The sequence below is a fragment of the Triturus cristatus genome, chromosome 2_1 (assembly GCF_964204655.1).
Source record: "Triturus cristatus chromosome 2_1, aTriCri1.1, whole genome shotgun sequence".
Classification (NCBI taxonomy): Eukaryota; Metazoa; Chordata; class Amphibia; order Caudata; family Salamandridae; genus Triturus; species Triturus cristatus.
The window spans coordinates 860,644,754-860,664,161 of NC_140581.1; the positions used below are offsets into that span (position 1 = coordinate 860,644,754).

The following is a 19,408-nucleotide window of genomic DNA, read 5'->3' on the forward strand; positions in this document are numbered from 1 at the left end:
TTGCTAAAAACATTCCCTAAATATGTAAAAGTCGGCACCTTCTCAATGGTTCTTCCATTTACCACGAATTTTCTGGTTTTTGTGTTTTTTGGGCCACAGACCATGATAAAGGACTTACTAAAATTCACTTTAAGATCCAATGCTGTCATAAGATCAGTAACAGCAATCAGGGCTTTTTGAAGGCTATTAGCTGTTAAAGTCATCAGTACAGTGTCGTCAGCATATGACAACAAGGGAGGCGACTTGCCTCCTATAATCGGATAGTCCAGGTGCTGGTCTATTAGGAATTTCTCCACCCCATTTGTGTATAAAAGAAATAAAAAGGGGACCAAAACACATCCCTGTCGTACACCCTCTGTGGACACAATAGGCCTAGTTTTCTCTCCTCCTGGTCCATAAACACTAGACTTATTGGAGTAGAACCTCCACTACACTGGAAAAATAATAACTAATTGGAAAATTCTATTATGCCAAGGTAAAACAAAAAGGCGTATACATTTTAATGCGCATTCGTGCACCTAAGATGAGGAGCTTAGCTGAGCAAAAACACTTTACATTTGGATCTTTAAAAAGGCACTAGATACAAGAAGATTTAAATTCCTTGAAATACAGATACCAGGGAACTAGACACATATTTTTATTCTAGTTTGGTCTATCAAACTGCTTCAAGTGCTGCTTAAATCCTGAATAGCAGTTTTCGCTTTCACATATATCGCGTCAAAATCCCACCATACAAGAAAACAACCATAGGTGGCACATCCTTCTCTGTTCAAGCAGCCAAACTATGGAACTCTTTAACCCCAAACACAAGATCCATGAATAACTACCTTATCTTCAGAAGACTACTCATGACTTGACTCTTCCCCACATAACCACCATACTCCAAGATAAATATACAGCATATCCCGGTGTATATAAGCAGTTATTTAGATTATAGGTGTGGACCTAGATATGTGTATTCCTTTGTATAAATGTGTACAATAATCATGTTTATAAATATATAGATATTCATTAGTTCTGCTTAACAAACGTACATATTACTTATGGTTATATTATTCTAGGTTTAACATGTATATAGGTCACTGCACAAATAAGTACATTTTATCATAATTCATTTAAAATTGCTTCACTATTGTGTAAAAAAAGAAAATTATTAAAACAAAAAAATTAAAGTACAGCAACACTTGAAAGTCTTATTAAATACAACTTAAATCTAGATTATATTACCTTACTTATGCATATACACCTTCCATGTACTTATGTAGCTTTATATTTATTACTTTACTCCTAATTCAGCATCTCCGATGCACTACCCTATATCTCACCTTATACCTCTCTCAATGTATCCTCTACCTCCACCCTGACTCATACCAAACCTCAATCTACTACTCTCTCCAATGCACTACCCTATTTCTCACCCTATACATCTCTCAATATATCCTCTACCTCCACTCTGACTCATCAAAAACTTTCTAGACTATTCCCTCCTCTACCCCTCCTTGTATGATCTCAAACCTCTTTTACTACTTAGATCTCCAAAACAAGCCTTTCTAAAACCTCCCCTCTACTCATCCCAAACCTCTTCCTGCTGCTATGATCTCCAAATAAACACTTTCTAGATCCTTCCCTCTTTTGTCCCTCCACTATCCTTTTCAATCCAAATACCAGACAAATGTCCACCGCTCAAATTGATTTCATATTTCCCTATACTAATTCACCATTAATCCTGTTTGGGGTCCGGAGTAGCATGCTACTCGCTGAAAAGCACTTTGACACCTCATCAGGGGTACCAAACACTATATAAATGCAAACCCATTCCATTTCTATCCCTTCACTATCCTTTTTCAATTAAAATAGGAGACTCACATGTCCACCGCTCAAATTAATTTATTTCCCTATACTAATTCACCACTAATCCTTTTTGGGTTTAGAAGTATCGTGCTACTCGCCGAGAAGAGATTGGACGCCTTGGCAGGGATAGTAAGTGCTATATAAATGCAATTACAACATATATCTGAACTGCTTTCTCTCTCCAGTGATGTGGCCAATACAAATAAACGAGGGAAAAAAGAAACCTGGAAGAACGACAAAAGGCAAGAAGTGCAAAAAAGAATCACAAAAGTGTTAACAAGGAAAAACAAACAAAAAATCATCAAAATAAAAGTGACTGGAAACGCCAAATAGGAGGCAAAAGGAACTACGCCTGCCAAACCCATCTACTAATATGTTACATGTAGTACTGATTTGACTTTCAGACTGAACTCTCAGCACAAAACAAAACAACCTTGTTTTAGTTCTTACATCATTCTTCGAAATGCCCACCTCTTGTACTTTAAACCTTAAAGGTACAGCCCTCAGCTCCCATGCACCTTTGGCACACGCACGCACTGCCACTGGCCATATCCTGCTCAAATGTTTGCAAGCTGAACACATTTCGAAAATATGTTTGTACAACGCCAAAAACGTGAGCGTGGGAACAACAGGCAGTCAGACATTCAATGTATTTCGATAAGTCATATGTTCCTGCACGCTGTAAGCCACTTCTGGCAGTAACATTCACTGTATTTGTGATGTATTGTTGTGTTACATTTCTGTAATGCAGTTATACTCCAATAATACAACGGTAAGTGAGTGTAACAACACATTTACCCTGTCTCTAAATGAAGCCTTGCGTGCACCAGAGGAGCTATGAAAGAACAAACCAACCAGGTGGCGCGAGCATGGTAGAAATATGCACATTGCTGAGGAATCTTGTGAAAACGTAGGTGTAACATCGACAACAAACACTAAAAGGATAAACGAGCTCTAAACCCACACTGAGCTCAATGCAAGCTACCCAGCTTGCAGGGCCCCACTTCAGTGCCTGAGCTTCTCGTGCTGCCAGTGTTGACATCAGTGAAACCAGTTTCATTACCTTATCTACAAGTCTCTTGCACCATACTTGAGTTCAGGCTGGCTGGAGCCAGGGCCACTTACTGTTACTGGCACCATTAAGGTTTGCTGTCTGATATGCCTTGCAAATACCTCCTGAATTTGCTCACTGTACCACGACCACCCAAGTCAGGGCTCCAGACACAGGGCTTGGACCACAGTAATTACAATCTGACCCATCCTTGGGTATGCCTTATGGACTGTGCCCAGTACATGTAACGGAAGCCTCGCACTAATCAAATGCGATCTGTTCTCGCTATATATACGGTTGCTGTACTTCAGCACTCGGAAGAAATTTAACTTCGCACTGTGTGTGCGATATAAGAAAAATAAACAGTCGCTGCAAATTGTAAAGAGTGGTGCGTTTGCCAAAAATTACTTCCTACAATAAATTGTGACGGATGCTCTCAATGCCAGCTTCCTACCTTCAGTTTCATTGGGCGATTTGAACAAGTTCTTTGGTCAAGTGAAGAAAACACCATCCAGGGTGCAAACGCAGAATCATGAAGACATATTCCAGATCATCCAGCGATCGATCCCTAAGAAGAGGCAAAACAGAATCACGATTACAAAATGACCATGTCACAATATTTGTCCACAAATTTCAAAAAGAAGCTTTGAATTAGAACTTCCTGTGTTATTTTCCCTCGTTTCTTTTTTTGGTGAAACCTTTTTGAGTTTGTGATAAACGAGAATAGTGCGCTCAGTGTTTCATCCAAATACAACACCACAGTACTGTACCAGACGAAAAATAACAGCGTATGAAATCATTTCCTCATAGAAGTCATCAGAGTCATATACATTGAAACAACAGTGCATGAACCATTCATCTATGGTCATACAGTAGAAATACTGCACTCTATGCTCCTCGTCCCCCCCCACCCCCCCACACCCCCAAAAAGCTCACACGGCCTATCCCTATCCGGTTTCAGATGAATCCCTCTGTGCTCTGCCGAATCCAGCCCATATCGGGAAATGTTTCTGGGGACATACATGTGACAGATATATCTGGCATTCCTGCCCCATAGAATGGCCCATGCCCTTTCCCAAACTTCCACCGGTGGAGTCTACACGTCCTTCCAGGCACAAGCAATGCCTCTCTTGGCCCCATTTAAGCCCAGCCATAGGAGCGCCTTCTGGTACAGTGTGCCCCCCAAGTAGTTAGTGATGTGAAGAAGTAGAAGTTTGGAATCCCGGGGGATAGCCCATCCCAGCACACCCTCGAGTTTCCTCAGCACATTTCCCCAATAGTGGGCCAATTCCGGACAGTGCCAGAACATATGGGGCAAATAACTCTTTGAGTCACTATATCGTAGGCAGTCACCCGTCAGAATAAGACCCATCCTGTGAAGTCTGCCTCTAGTGAAATACACCCTATGGGGCACATTTCGTTGAATCATCTGAAACTGAGATGCTTTCACAGCCTCTCTAGGGGCCTCCAATGGCTCTCTTCAATCATAGTTGTCCAGCAGGCCCAGGTCTTCCTCCCAAGCCACCCGAACCCCCACCAGTGGATCTGACATGTTGTGCAGTAGCATTTTATAGAACTCCGACAGCTGATGCTCCCTGAGGTGCATGAGCAGGAATGTTGGCTTCCAATGGAGAGACCTCGGGAATATTGTCTAGTGATTGTATCGCGGAGAGAAGGGCATGCCAGAGCTGGAGATAATGGAGGAACTGGGGTCGGTGCAAGTCGAACTCGCCCTACAAGTCCTGGAAAGATTTAAGCATCCCACCCCTGAGTACGTCCCTTACTGTTGATATGCCAAGCCAAAAATCCCAGCAAGGCGCCCACCTGTGGCAATTTAGTACCCCGCCATAATGGAGTCTACAACGTAATGTGTTCAATGAGCGAATTCTCGATCTTCCAATAGCCATCCTTCCACAGATCCCTAAAGCCTGTGAACCATCAGTCGTTTACCTCCAACAGATGTGCTGCCCAGTAGTATAGGTTTAAAGAGCAACAGTGGTCCCATACAAGTTAGATTAGTAAAATATCACAATTTTCCAATCAAAAAATAGAATTATTAGTGTGTAGACAATAGACAGATAGAAACATTTATTACAATTGAATTAGACGCACAAGTTAATAAATGCAGAGGGTGAGTGAGCAGACTGTGACGAGGTAATAGGAAATCAACCGGTTTCCTTACCACAGGCTAATGACTTAAAAAGTGACTTTTCAATTTGTGAAAATGTTAGTAAAAAAGTCACAATCAAATTTACATCTCATACTCAACAGTTAGATACAATTACAGTATAGAGCTAGAGATGTGTGTGTCGACGACGTTTCGATCCCCATTAGATACTGGGATCTCATCAGGACTAAGTGATGACACGAGTGCCTGGGAAGTTGCCAGAAGGGAATTAGGGTGTCGTGGAGCTCATGACTGCGGTGGGTCAGGAACTGCAGTAGGGCAAGGTTGGTGGAGAAAAGGTCCCGTCCGGGACAGAAGAGCGGTTGCTCGGTAGGGAAAATAATTACACCAGGTGGATTGTTAGGGATGCGGCAGAGGAGAGTCGGCAGAGTCCCATCAGGGACTGGATTGGAAGGATGCCGAGATGGTAATGCGATCGAGGCCTAAATAGGCGCGTAGTATGAATGCCGGACAAGCGCTGTTTGCGTTCAAGCCGCAACACGGGTAGTGGAGTATCACATGTTAAGCCCGTAGACAATAGTGCGAGTTGCCCAGTAGTATAGGAGCGTATCCAGCATCGTTATTCCGCCCTCAAAGGCAGGCCTGCAGCACTTTCCCAGAGCTCTACCGGCCATTTCCCCCCTTCCAGAGCAGCGACCTAATCTGCGCATTGATTCTCTTAAGGAAGTCATTTTTTGGGGGATGGGGTAATTCTGCAGATGATACAAAAGGTGTTGGAGTGAGACCATCTTAAAGATGGTCAAACATCCCAAAAGAGATAAAGGCAAAGCAGGCAAAAACTTGACATTCCTTCCTGCACGCTCCAACTGTGGCGCCAAATTCTGTTTATAGGAGCATGTCATGTCAGCGGTGACAAACTGAGGTATTTAAATCCACGAGGAAGGACCTGTAACTCCAATGCCCATGGCATGATAGCCAGGCACGGAGGAATAGGGTAGAACATTGATTTGAGAACTTTCAACAGGAGCCGGAATACAATCCCTATATGGTTAGACTCTCCAGCAACCGGGGCCCGAGATGTCTGGAATTGCCAGAAGCAGAAGAACGTCATCAGCATATGATGAGATCTAATCAAACACACCCTCTGACAACTCTCCAGCAGGGCATCGACCCTCACCTAAGCTGCCAGAGGCTCCATCACCAACGCGAAAAGTAAGGGTGAAACGGTTTCCCTAATTCGTCTTGATGAACAAACAATATGTGCTAATTTTCCATCAGTAGAAGATGCCAATCTCTCCTCCCTTACAGTAAATGTAGAATGTTCTACTAAGACAAATAGTACAGGTACCCTTTGTAACGCTTATTGAGTATACAACTCATCTCATGACCTTCTTAAATCCCTGCAGGTTACCAACATTTTGGTATGTCAATAACTTCACAAAATAAAGTGAAAGTTTTCTTGTACATTTTCCCACAAAAAAATCTCTGGGATTTTTTGTTTTGTTTAAACAATATACTTTTAGAAGTATTTGTGTACTGTCCACCTAACAAATTAATACGAAACCTTCAAGTACAAAAGAGGAATATAAATTTTTTCAAGAGTTGCCTGAATTATTTGTTATACGTTTCTGCTGTGAAGTATTCTGTATATGTTACTATGCTCAGGTCTTCCTCGAGAAGGAAATATTTACTTGTTTATGCGTTTTATATAGCACTAGCTAGACCCGAAGATATCAGAGCGTTTTACATATAATGCAAGATCGTTAGACTAAAGTATACATATATACAGACTAAGAAAATCGTTAGGCAGACAAGGTAGTTACAATATGCGGATATCTTAACAGCATAAGTTAAAGGTGTGAATGACCTGGCAAACAGCATAATACAGGCTTGACACTTTCAGCTAGTCCTTTCTTTTTAAGCAACTCTTTGTTATGTTATGAATGTTTTCATATAGGGCACATTTATTAATCAATAGGCCTCTATGCACATCTACCTAGGAGATTGTGTATTTATCCAAACAGGGCCTTTCACTGGGTGTGTCTGAAGACCACCCTTGGCCCGAGCAAATGAGTGTACCCATGGTGTGGTTGGAAAGCAAGTGTTTTCGCTGTGCTGCGTGTTCTTTGTTGGTGGTCCTGCAAGCAGACAGAAAAATAGTCCTCTGAGTTCTCTCTTTAGGGTACTTTACAGTGCTAAGACCTTAAAACCATCCAGCTATCCCATGCCAGTCGTGCAGTCCGCCATTTTTGGGACCTTGGCAGACCTCAAATGACAACAGGACTATTGCCCCTTCTTAAGTCTATTAACAGGTGTGTGTTAGAATAACCATACATACGTTTGTAGTTGAACGGTTCTGAATGTGAGTGTTCTACTATTGACCTAGGGTCAGTATGACCAATACTGAATCGGACAGTATGTTTGATCCCTTTAATTACGAGATTTATCCATATTATCACATATGTTTGGTGGCTCAAGTGCGTTGCTAATGTTCTTCGTGCTTGGCCTAGCCTACTTGCATCTCACCAGACTATATGCTCATGCGGGTTCCAGGTTTCCACATCTTCCTCCCCCCAATACATCCTTCTATGCTTTCTGTAGTTCCTGGACCAAGTCAAGTTGGATTCCTGTCCTAATGTTTCTCATTTCCCCGTTTCAATATCTTTGGGATTCTTTCACGGCTTTGGTCTGCTAGCTGCATTGCTTGGAGAGGCGCCTCTATAGGTAAAGCAGTCATCATTCTAATTCAAAGCCATCCATGGGACTGCATGGTCCAGGTCCGCTGCAACTTTGCGTTTTGGGACTCCTAATGTAGTATTTCTCATTAGAATGGCCCTAAAAGTTTCTATATGCAAAGGACTGCTGAATAAAATGGCAGCGGTAACTGATGGCGTTGCATGGTCTAGGGGCACAACAACCACTAGTGACTGTTACATGTACAGAGCCTCAAGAACAGAAGATTTGCTGCAGATAAGCAAGGAAGCAGCTTGGGACACAATAAGAGAATTTGTATAGTTCACATTTGTTACATACACTTTTTTGATTTAGGCAGATTTAAAATAAACTATGAAGTTGCTGTAGGCCAGTGGGGAGTGGGTTGCTTTGACTTCACTCTCAATACACGCCACACTACCAGATTTTGTACTTTTGTAACAACAAAGTCTGATGAGGCCCATGCATAGAACGGGTCAGCATAGAGAGGCTTGGGTCTATTTGTGTTAGAGTTTTCTAAAGCGGCCACTAGAGAGCACAGTCAGAAAGAGTACCAAATAGTGAGGGGTATAGATTGTAAGTGAATGAGAGATCAGCCACTATTCCTCTACTGAAGCTCCGACTGAAGTTTCCGGTCAGATGAATGGCGGTCTGATGAGTTCAATCTTTAGGGGTGTTCGCAACTGGAGGTGGTTCGGCTTGCTCTTAGGTTGGGGCTTAGTCGAATAGTTCATCCTAAACCGGCATAGTGCTACAACCAGGAAAGGGGTATATCCAAGAGGATGAGGAGTCATAGGTGAATGGTGGATTTGATCACAGACTGGATTTGAACGCTCAGCTTTAGGGAGGAGGGAATCAAGACATAATTGAGGTATGTACTGTACCAGTGAATCTGCTGCATTAACTTTGGGTTACTTTTTGTATAAAAATCACAAAATGCATTCTACAACTGCCCCTGCTCTCAGACCCATTTACCTAATATAGTTATTATAATGTAGATCCTGATAGGCGCACATCTCTGCCAATTGCTATCCGTCCCCTTCATATCCATCCAACACACCGTCATCTCTGCGTATGTTCATATATTCTAAGCACATTATGAGAGTTTAAATGGGATTTAAACGCTAGGATAGGATTTGTCCGCGGTCCTGCGACTGCGTAACAGAAAGTTCCAGTCACTCCATTCCTATAAAAAAGCACCACTCCGACTGGTGCACGGTTGGGAAGAATGATATAGATTTTTTTTAATTTAGCTATATTTTCACACGCTGGTCATCCCAAGAAAATATTTCAAAAACCGCATGCATTTTCTTTACAAAAGGGATGCTCGCAAAGTTGACGGATCGCAAAGCTGGTGCAAAATTACAACACAGAAAAATTCAGCCTTTAAGTACTAGGGCCAAAAAAGGAAGTGTCTATAGTGAACAAAACACATTCACCGTGTGCCTCATTTCTGGGGTGAGACTACCTCAGAGAATTCCAGGGATAACACGTCGTGTTGCTGATGTGTCTAACGAAAATAGGGAGCATCGCTCTGTGTCAATGTTGCCTTTGAGAGCAATCAGGGTCACTGACCCAAAAACAAATGAACAAATAGCCGGCAAGGCCACTGGTCACGAAGGGATGTCAGTAAATCCCACACTGGTGCACTTGTTCCGAAGAGGGCTCGGGGGCGCCTCTTGGCGTCTACGCCATGAATGACGCCGGCTGTCCTTGGGAATGTGTCTGTTGTTTGCAGTCTGTTGCTGCTTCACCCTGCCTGGCATGCCCATTCACTCCAAGCCCTTTGCTCTCCACTCGCCATCCTTTTGGATTGGAAGCGTGTAAGAAAAAACACAGGGTTCAAAGGTCAGCTTTGGTTTTGATTGTTTTTATGGCTGTTCAGTTGAGCGTTTTCCTCTGAAGTTTAGGCCATCAAATTCAAAATGACAGCCAAGTTATTTGTGTCAGTTTCAAGTGTTAGAACTTTTAGGAAAATTCAAACTGAAGCACGTTTAAACCTTCCCAGTTCCGTCCTAAAGCCACTGGGTTTAGTCAGGACAGAGGCGAGGCGCGCCTACGCGCCATCGTGCAGTGTGTGCTTTAACATACACAGGCCAGGCACGAGGAAGCCTGTGCTCGTTCAGACGAGCCATGTCCAACCGTAAGGGACCTTGAGCCGCGAAGGCCAGGGGAAGATTAGCTTCCGCTCTTTGTCCCCAGGAATTCAGAAGGTGACACTTGATCAGCCGTGAGACATCTTTGTGCGCAGGCATTGGCGGGGCTTTATCACGCGCCGCTTACTTTATTTGTGTAACGTGACCATCTCCTTGGCAACTGTTCCGCGAGCTGCGCGTATTCGCCAGAGGCTGTTCTAGTAAGTAATTCACTACGTTTCTGCAGGTGCGCAGGGCCAGGGAACGTGTTCCAACGGTTCAATCATACGGGGTACACGGGTAACTTGTTCTTTGCGGGGACTCGAGGCACTGGGGGGAAGGGGGGGGGGGGGGGCTTGGCTTCCCGCCCTTGCACCCTGGAGAGATCAATCGCGCGAGATCCCCTTCACAAAAGGTGGTACTTACAATAAAAGTGCAGTCAGTTTGTTCTAGAAAAAGGAGGCAGGCTCGTGCTTTGAAGAATGCTCTTTGAAGGAGTTTTGCTGTGCAATTTAGGTGCATCGGATTGCACTGGTCACTGTGCAAACTGACATGGGCTGTCACTGGAGTAAAAGTATAGCTCTCAAGTGAGCCTCAGGCAGGGTCCATACTTTACTTCACTCCAAAGGTTAATTTAACACTGTTAAATGTCACAAACGAAACTGAACCAGGAGCAGAATCATGTAAAAGAAGGTATTTTTCTGAGGACTGCAGTGGAATTGATTAAGCTGGCTTTGCAAACACCTTTGTGTTTGTTTTTTTGATAACATTTTATTAAGATTTTATAGTACCACTTGGGCGGTCGCCCGACATAAACCAATTGGAGACAACATATTGAGATGTTACCAGACATGGGAATAACAGTGGGTACAGTTCTTATATAATAACCAAGGTGAAAAAAACCAGCGTAACCCCAAAACTTTAAGCAGACTTTCCCACCCCACCCGCATTGGCAAGCAAATTGTGATACATAGAGATACCCAAAGGGACGAAGCAATACGTCATACATTAGGGCCCACAACCATCCCATGAAGCTGCTGTTACGGGGTTTGTGAAGTAAGAGGGAGAGATCAATGCCCCGGTATGTAGCCCATCTAGACCATATTTTTCTGTTTTTTTGGGCACAGCCCCTTGCTTGAAATACCGCAATCTCACGCCCATACATCTGTCTAGTTCTTGTTGCCACTTTCCTGTTGTTGGTGGCAAGGTTCCCTTCCATAACTGCACAATAGCACGTTTGGCGATAGTGAGGGCTAGGAAAAGTAAGTGCTGTTTATATTGTTTCCCACCTATATCCTCCGTGCTATGAAGCAGGAACAATCTAGGATCGTGTGGAAGATCCCAGGACAGCAACTCTTTAATTTTAAGGCAGGTCGATACTCTGCGCCAGAAGGGCTGTAATGTCGTGCAACTCCATACCATATGGAGAAATGACCCCCTTCTCCCTATCGCAGCGTAAGCACTGAGGGGATGCAACGACTCCCATCCTCCAGGGACGGAGACTGGTGTAATACACACGATGGACATACTTAAACTGAATAAGACGGTATCTGAAGGCTACCGCGACACCCTGGGGACTTGCTATCTCCTCCGCCCAGTCATCGCCAGTCAGGTCTGGGATGTCATCCTGCCACACTTTCCTCGTTGTATGGAGAGTCGTGATGGAGTGTATTGTCAATGTTTGGTATATGTGTCGTATTTTGTGTGCGCCTAGATCACCCATTAGGAGGCGGCCTAACAGATGAAATTCAGGGAGGTCAGTTAGGCTTGTAAGTGAGGGGGTTAAAACATGGCGTAACTGAAGGTATCTGTAGAACTGGGTTTTATGGAGATTAAACTCCTCCTGTAATTGCTAAAGGGATTTTAGGGTGGTGCCCCGCATAATGTCACCTAGTGTGGAAATACCAATCTGGTCCCACTGACGGAACCCCTTCAATGCGACCACCTGGCGTAGATAATTACCATGCCACAAGGGCATCGTCTGCGTCAACCGCATATGCCACCCCATTTGTCGGACGGTATACTGTCAGAGTCGGATCGTTGTTCAGCTATCGTGTGGCAAAAAGTCAAGATTCTGTGCACTATACAGTAACCGTAAGATGGGAGTCCTCTCCATGGCTGTGTGTTCCAGAGCAAGTATACCATCAGTCATTATTAACCAAGAGGTGAGCAGCCACGTAATAGGAGTATACATCGGCGGCTATGCCGCCACAATAGGTGGATTGCGCACAAGTCAGTAGTGCTACTCTAATCGCCCCTCCCCCCATAAGAATTTATGTATAGCGTTGATTTGCGTAAACCACGCTCGCGTTATGGGATATGGAAAAGTTTGAAGTCGGTATAACACTCTGGGAAGCGAGACCATTTTAAAAATGGCAGAGCGGCCATATAACGAGAGATGTAGGGCGGACCATATAGTAGTCTCATCATGGAGGCTGACGAGGAGCGGATTTATGTTACGTGCCCAGGAGATCTTTGGACAAGGAGACACAAACACTCCCAGATATTGGAAACCTTCTGTAGCATGTTTTAGCTGAGATGCCCACGTTTTTCTGCCCTGCTGACCACACACCGGGAACAGTACCGATTTAGCAGGGTGAGTGTGAAGCCCAGTGGTTTGTCCAAAGACCTGGAGGATCTGCAGAATACGCGGGCCTGAGATTCATGGGTCCGTCATGAAGAACAAAACATCGTCTGCATATAATGCAATACGGTCTGGTCGCGATCGTGGCCAGTCGAAGCCTCTGAGCACCGGATCCCCACAAACCCATGCCACCAGGGGTTCTACCGCCAAGGCAAAAAGAAGGGATAGAGGGCAGCCCTGCCGCGACTGATGGGAAAGAAGGGGGAGCGATGACCAGCAATACGCACTGAGGCCATAGGTTTAGTGTATAGTAGGCACGCACACATGCGAAGAAGCGTGGTCCGAAATTTATCGCCTCTAAAAGTTGGAATAGGTACTCCCAGCTAAGGGAGTTGGAGGCCTTGTCTAGATCAACCAGGAGCAAGCCCACAGGGTGGCCCAGTTCTGGGGCCAAGGCAATGGCATTATGGCCAGACGGATATTATGGCGAGTGGCCCGATGTGGCATAAAGCCGGAATGGACCAAATCTTGGATGCAGGCCCACTAGCGATCCGCAAAAACTTTCCCGAGTAGCTTGGATTCGAAATTGATTAGGGAGATAGGACGGTATGAGGACGGGTCCTCCAGTGGGTGGCCAGGCTTTAAAAAGGAGACCATTTCAGCTTAGCGCCAGTCCTGAGGCAACAGTTGCTTCTCGAGGGCTTTAAATATTGTTTCCAGTAAGTGTGGGCCCAGGGTAGCCATATGGGAGCGAATTAACTCCATAGGGAACCCGTCGGGACCCGGAGCTCGACCTGGTCGCATCTCGGTCAGCGCAGCTGTCAATTCGTCTATTGTAATGGGATCGTCCAATTGGTCTCTCATCTGATCCGACAACCTCCGAGGGGGAGTATCCCGAATAAACTCAGCTATGAGATCCTCTGAGAGCTGCTCTCTCCGGGTATATAGCATGGAGAAATGATGTGCGAATTCTTCCACCACCTCTGCGGGGGATGCATGTAAGACACCATCTCTGCCCCTGATAGATAGAACTGTGGCTGGAGCTTGCCCGGCTTGACAGAGTCTGTGTAACATTTTACTGGATTTGTCCCCCCACTGGTATATACGATGTTGAGACTCCAGCTAGATTTCTTTCACCTCCACTGTAAGATGATGGTGTAGCTGTTGTTGCGCGAGGGACAAGTTTCTCCGGAGGGTCAGATTAGGATCTTGCATGTATTGTGTCTCCAAGGATATACACTGGGTCTCCAACTCCGTCCGCTGTGCGGAGTGTGTATGTTTGTCGTTAGCCCTATAGTTATTGTCCACCCCTCTGATAGTGGGTTTCAGGGCCTCCCAGAGGGTTTCTTTAGATGGTACTGAGTCGGTATTTAAGGTGAAATATTCTTGAATCGCTGTGTGTAAACACTCCTGGAAATTGAGAACCCACAGATGCGATGGGGACATCCGCCATCTAAAGGGAGGCTTTCGATGGTGCAAGAGGAGTGTCACCGTGACCAGGGAATGATAGGACAACCCCCTTGGGAAATGGGAGACCTGGACAAACCTGTGTATATTGCTTTGTGGTGTGAACAAGTAATCTAGGCGAGACATGGAACCATGGACAGCGGACAGGTATGTGTAACCTATCTCGGCGGGATGGTATTCCCGCCATATATCAGCCCAACCCAGAGCCCTGGCAAGCGATGACACCTTTGTGTTTTTAATAATACAAAATAATCAGAACCTTCCAACACTGTCGAATTAGCAAATGTTGCATTTTATAAAAAGACTTGAGGTTTCGGATAAGTTGGTTTTACACATTTGAACAAGCATGTATCACCGGTTTGTGTTAAAATAAATAAATAAATAAAAGATGTCCTGAGGTAGAGTTTTTTGACCAGTAACCAGCTCTGAGAATGCCCTGAAGTTTCGCTCTTGCCCAGTGTGAAAAAGCATTAGCAGAACCATAAGGACTACCATTTGGTGTTGCCAATGCATTTTAAAAATGCTATTTAGCATTCCCCCCCCCCCCTCCAAAAAATGGTTATTGCTGATGCACCATTGGCACAAAAAAAGACCCAGAGCAATGATACATGCGCATGTGTCATCAGGCACGCACACGTATTCGTCATGACACTGTGGCAGCCTTGGCGTGATGATTTATGTAGGCGCATGGGTAATCATGCATGCACACTTATGCATCATAACGCTGCAGTGGCTTTTTTTTCTTTTTGATTTACTGTTCTAAGATGGTCAATGCAGTGCATAAAAAAATATATAAGAAAGTGTGCGAAAGAACATTATTTAGAAAATAGCGGCCTGGCAGCAATTTTCTCCCGCTAGTCAGCTTAAAAAATAGATGGAAAAAAAACAGCATAGAACACATCGGGGGCAGGGGAGCAACAGATCACTGGCGAATGAAGCGGCATGGAGGCTGGTGGAATAAAAAACAGGGAGGGGTGAGGGAGCCAAAAAAAAAAAAAAAAGTTTGGGTGAAGGGCTGGGAAAAAACGCCAAGCAGGATGGGTTGAGGTGGGGGAAACAATCCACAAAATAGTGTTCGAATAGCAGTGGCATGTCTGGAAACATCATATTTAAAGGTCTGATAATAAAGCTGATCCAGAAGACTGCTTGTATGTTGGAGGTAACACACCTAATGTGGCAAGTTGCTGAGGGGTCAGTCGATAGCTACCCAGTAGTGCATAATCTTCTCTTGATATTTCAGATGTCGGCCTCTGAAAGTTTAAAAATTGCTTGAAATCCACAAGAAAGATTAGGAATCCGGTTTGCTTGGCTGGCACAAAGGCACGTTTCTGTATTAAGGCACAACCAAGTTCTCAAAAGAGTGACCTCACCGTCTACAGCATATTCTGAAGAAGATTAGGATCACAAGACATACATAAGATATTGCCCCAGCACACCATCACTCGAATGCTCTGAGATTTGTGGCAAACGGGTGTCAAAGCTTCATGAAGTAACATGAAGCCAATGCCATAATGACAGGAAGATAGGTGAACCCGTACGTTTGCGTGTAGCATTGAATTGGGGGGTGGGAACCTTCCATGTGAGTGAAATATGCGCCCTGCTAATCCAGTATCAGAGTATCCAGGTAACAAGGATTCTCCAGTATTGAATCTTTCATAGATTCACATGCTTGTATCTTCCCCGTCGTCATGGTGGGAGTCTCACGGTAACAGAATGACCACAGCAGTATAAGAAAAACTGCATAGCAAAATCCCATAGGGAAACATCTTATTTGGTAACCAAATCTCATCATTATGTGGTCCAAGACTCAGCCAATCGGCTGCTAGCCCTGCCCTCACACTCCCCAGCAGAGCCTTCCTGCCTCAGATTTCCAACCGCCTTTGTGTGAGGAGGAGTCTCCCTGAGCCTTGCTCAGTTTTGTTCCTGTGTGAACTTTTGACCTCTGGTTCAGCTAAAATTTACTTATCTTTGCTGGTTTAAGGTACTGTGCTTCATTTTTTCTTGTTCAGTATGGCTGAAAGCTCTAAGAAGAGGCTCTTCAGGCCCTGCAGATCCTGTGGAAAGCCTAGATTGTTTTCTGAGGACCCACATAAGGACTGCTTATATTGCTTGCACCCAAAACATGTGCCTAAAGACTGTAAACATTGCAGAACCTTTTCTGCGAAAACCCTACGTGACATGGAGGCACGTCTTCTGCTGTGGCTTCAGAAAAAGAAGGTCACTTCAGAATCTGACTCTGAGGAGGAATCCAAGTCTTCAAAGAAGAGAAAATCTTCAACTTCGGAAGATATTTCAGAGCTGAAGAATCAGAAGACAAAAGACAAAGGGGCCCCTGCGCCTTCATTACCTCATACTCCTCTTAAAAAATCTAAAGAGTCAAGAGAAGTTTCCTCAGCCCCGTCGACGAAAATCGGACCGTCGTCGGCTGTTATTGCTTTGAAACAGTCGACGACCACCATATCGACGACGACAGCGGCATCGACGGCGACTAAAACCTCGAAGAAAAGCCCGTTGACGATCCCGTCGACGGCCGCATTACCTTAGTCGACGAAGACTTCGTCGTCGACGACTACGGTATCGACGATAATACAGCTGTCCCCGTCGACGAGATCTCCGCCGAAGGAAGCCCCGTCGACGGGAACCTTTAAATCTCCTAAAGTCAAGAAAATAACATTGAAGTCTATGGCGTCGTCGACGGGCTCGGCGACAAAGCACACAGTCTACAGATTTTACATCATGGACACAGTATTTCTCCGCTTCCGCCTTCAAATCTACTAGACTTAGAGTCAGATGATGAGGAGTCTTCAGGAGTGGCTTATAGTCCCTCCCAACTTCGCATTAAGAGTCAGGAAACGGATGAGGAAGAGTTTCATGAGGTTCAAGAAGTCTTCTCATTTCAAGATCGCCCTCCGAGAGATTCACGGAGATATGAATCTTTTCAGCAGTCTTATGACTACGAGGAAGAAGAGCCTCCACATACTTCTAGAGAGGACTCTATTTCCATGCCGGTCTCCTTGGTGACTGACTTGCGGCTGATGATAAACGACTACTATCGGCGTTTCCCGGACGCTAACTCTCAAGCGCCACAGCCGGTGGAGAAGCAGACACAGGTACGACCACCTCATTCTTCTCCCAAATCTTCCACTCAGAAGATACGATCTCCACCGATTATGACAATCAGAGATGACTTGGAAGACAGTGACGCCGATCAACTGGAAGAAGGAGAACTCCTTCAAGATAAGCAGGTTGTCGATGAATGGGACCAATATATTCTCCCAACTACACCGTCGACATCTCCAACACCCGCGCACTCTCCGCCGCAAGATATAGGAGGGTTCCATGATATCATGGAGAAAGCATCAAAGCGCTTTGACCTTCCGCTTCCAGTTCAGGAAGCCGAATGTTTTCTATATGACTTTAAAGAGGAGTCACGCAAGTCTATGCGATCTATCCCGATAATCACCCATATTTGGGAGGAAGGCTTGAAGATAATGAGGAACCCGGCTTCAGTTGCTGCTTCAGTTCCTCGAATAGACAAGAAATATAGAGCTCCAGAATCGTCTCCGGCCTGTTTGATTGGTCATCCTCGACCAGACTCTGTGGTGACGCAGGCCGCCCAAAGAAACTCAAAAAATCCGGTTTCAACAACAATGGTTCCACCGGACAAAGACGGAAGACGAATGGATGGTGCAGGGAAGCGCTTTGCGGTGATGGCAGTGTCTTCCATAAAGGCTTCTAATGCATTAGCCCTTATCAGCAGATTCAACAGGCAGATGTGGAGCGATATAGCACCCTTACTCTCCCATCTTCCAGAGGATAAAAAAGAAGAAGCGGCTGCTATTCTTCAGGATGGAGCTAGGGCTGCATCGGAATCCATAGACATCGCTATGGATTTGTCCTTAGTGGCTTTTCGACAAATGGCAGGTGCAGTAGCTCTGCGAAGACAAGGATGGTTGAAGGCCACCTCGTTCAGACCAGAGGTACAGGCCAAAATAGTGGACATGCCATTTGATGGAGAGAACCTGTTCGGGAAGCATGTCGATGAGGCCCTCCAAAGCATCAAGAAAGACACAGATACAGCGCGGGCGCTGGGATCTCTTCAACAGGGCAGGTTTCAGTCCTTTCGGAGGAGAGGATCCCAAGGACAATTTACACAAAGATCCTCGTTCCAATCGAGCAGATATCAGCCATACCAGCAGCAGGGATATCGTCAATACTCGAACAATCAACAGTTTCGATCCTCAAATAACTATCAGCAACAGTCCAGGGGAAGATCATCTGCGAGAGGAAAGTCGCAGCAATCCAATCGTCGACAATGACTTCTTCAACACATCCGCCACTTGTCCGAGAAGCAGCACGCATTACCTGACTTCATTTTACCCAGCTTGGCTGTCAATAACAACGGACAGATGGGTTTTAGATGTAATACAACATGGCCATACACTGGAGTTCGTAGAAAAGCCTCCAATTCAGCCTCCTATACACAAGAACATCTATCAGCCCTCAAAGCAGAAGTGATAGCGTTATTACAAAAGGAGGCGATAGAAGAAGTTCCGCGGCTTCAACGCGGGAAAGGCTATTACTCGCATTTCTTTCTCATAAAAAAGAAAGACACATCAAAATGGAGGCAGGTAATGGACCTGAGAGGTCTAAACAAATTCATTCAAAAGAAATCATTTCGAATGTTATCCCTGCAGGAAATTCTTCTCCTGATTGGCAGAGGAGATTATTTGGCATCCCTGGACCTCTTAGATGCTTATTTTCACGTCCCAATCCACGTAAAACACAGAAAATTTCTACGCATCATGGTGGCGGGGCGTCATTACCAATTCAAAGTCTTACCTTTCGGACTAAAGTCCGCGCCGAGAATCTTTACAAAGTGTATGGCGCCAATTGCGGCCCACCTAAGACTACAAGGTCACCAGATTTTTCCTTACCTGGACGATTGGCTTATCAAAGGAAGTTCGTTCAGATACCCATCGCTCCCTTCACGTTTGCATGGAGCTTTTCGATCAGCTAGGTCTCAGAGTCAACCTAGAGAAGTCCCATCTCAGACCAGCGCAGTCCATTCAATTTCTGGGTGCTCTAATCTGCACGGAGGAGGCCAAGGCTTACCCGTCAGAGGAGCGTATTCGAAAGATCATACGGTTGTCAACACAATTGCAAACAAAAAAGTCCGTTTCAGTAAGGATCTACAAGTCATTGTTGGGGATGATGTCCTCTTGTATCCCCCTACTCCCAAATTGCAGGTTCCGCATGAGGCCTATACAAGAACTGCTAGACGACCAATGGCTTCAGTCGCAGGGATCCTTCGAGGATCGAATAGTAGTCACTCCTCAGATCAGAGACGCCCTGCCATGGTGGAAGATCAGGGATCATTTAGCGGAAGGACTGACTTTCGAATCACAGGTCTACAATTTCGTGATGATGACGGATGCTTCTCTTCAAGGTTGGGGAGCGCATCTCCAGGAGCTTGAAAT

The 19,408-nt window shown here is 45.0% G+C and overlaps 1 protein-coding gene across 1 annotated transcript in view; it reads right to left on the bottom strand.

Moving 5' to 3' along the window:
- Positions 1 to 19,408, bottom strand: part of KANK1 (KN motif and ankyrin repeat domains 1) — a 634,838-nt gene that overhangs the window by 459,881 nt on the left and 155,549 nt on the right. Inside the window, exon 3 of the mRNA XM_085632970.1 lies at positions 3,357 to 3,470. The gene's annotated coding sequence lies outside the window, so the exon portion shown is untranslated. The remainder of the gene's footprint in view (positions 1 to 3,356; positions 3,471 to 19,408) is intronic.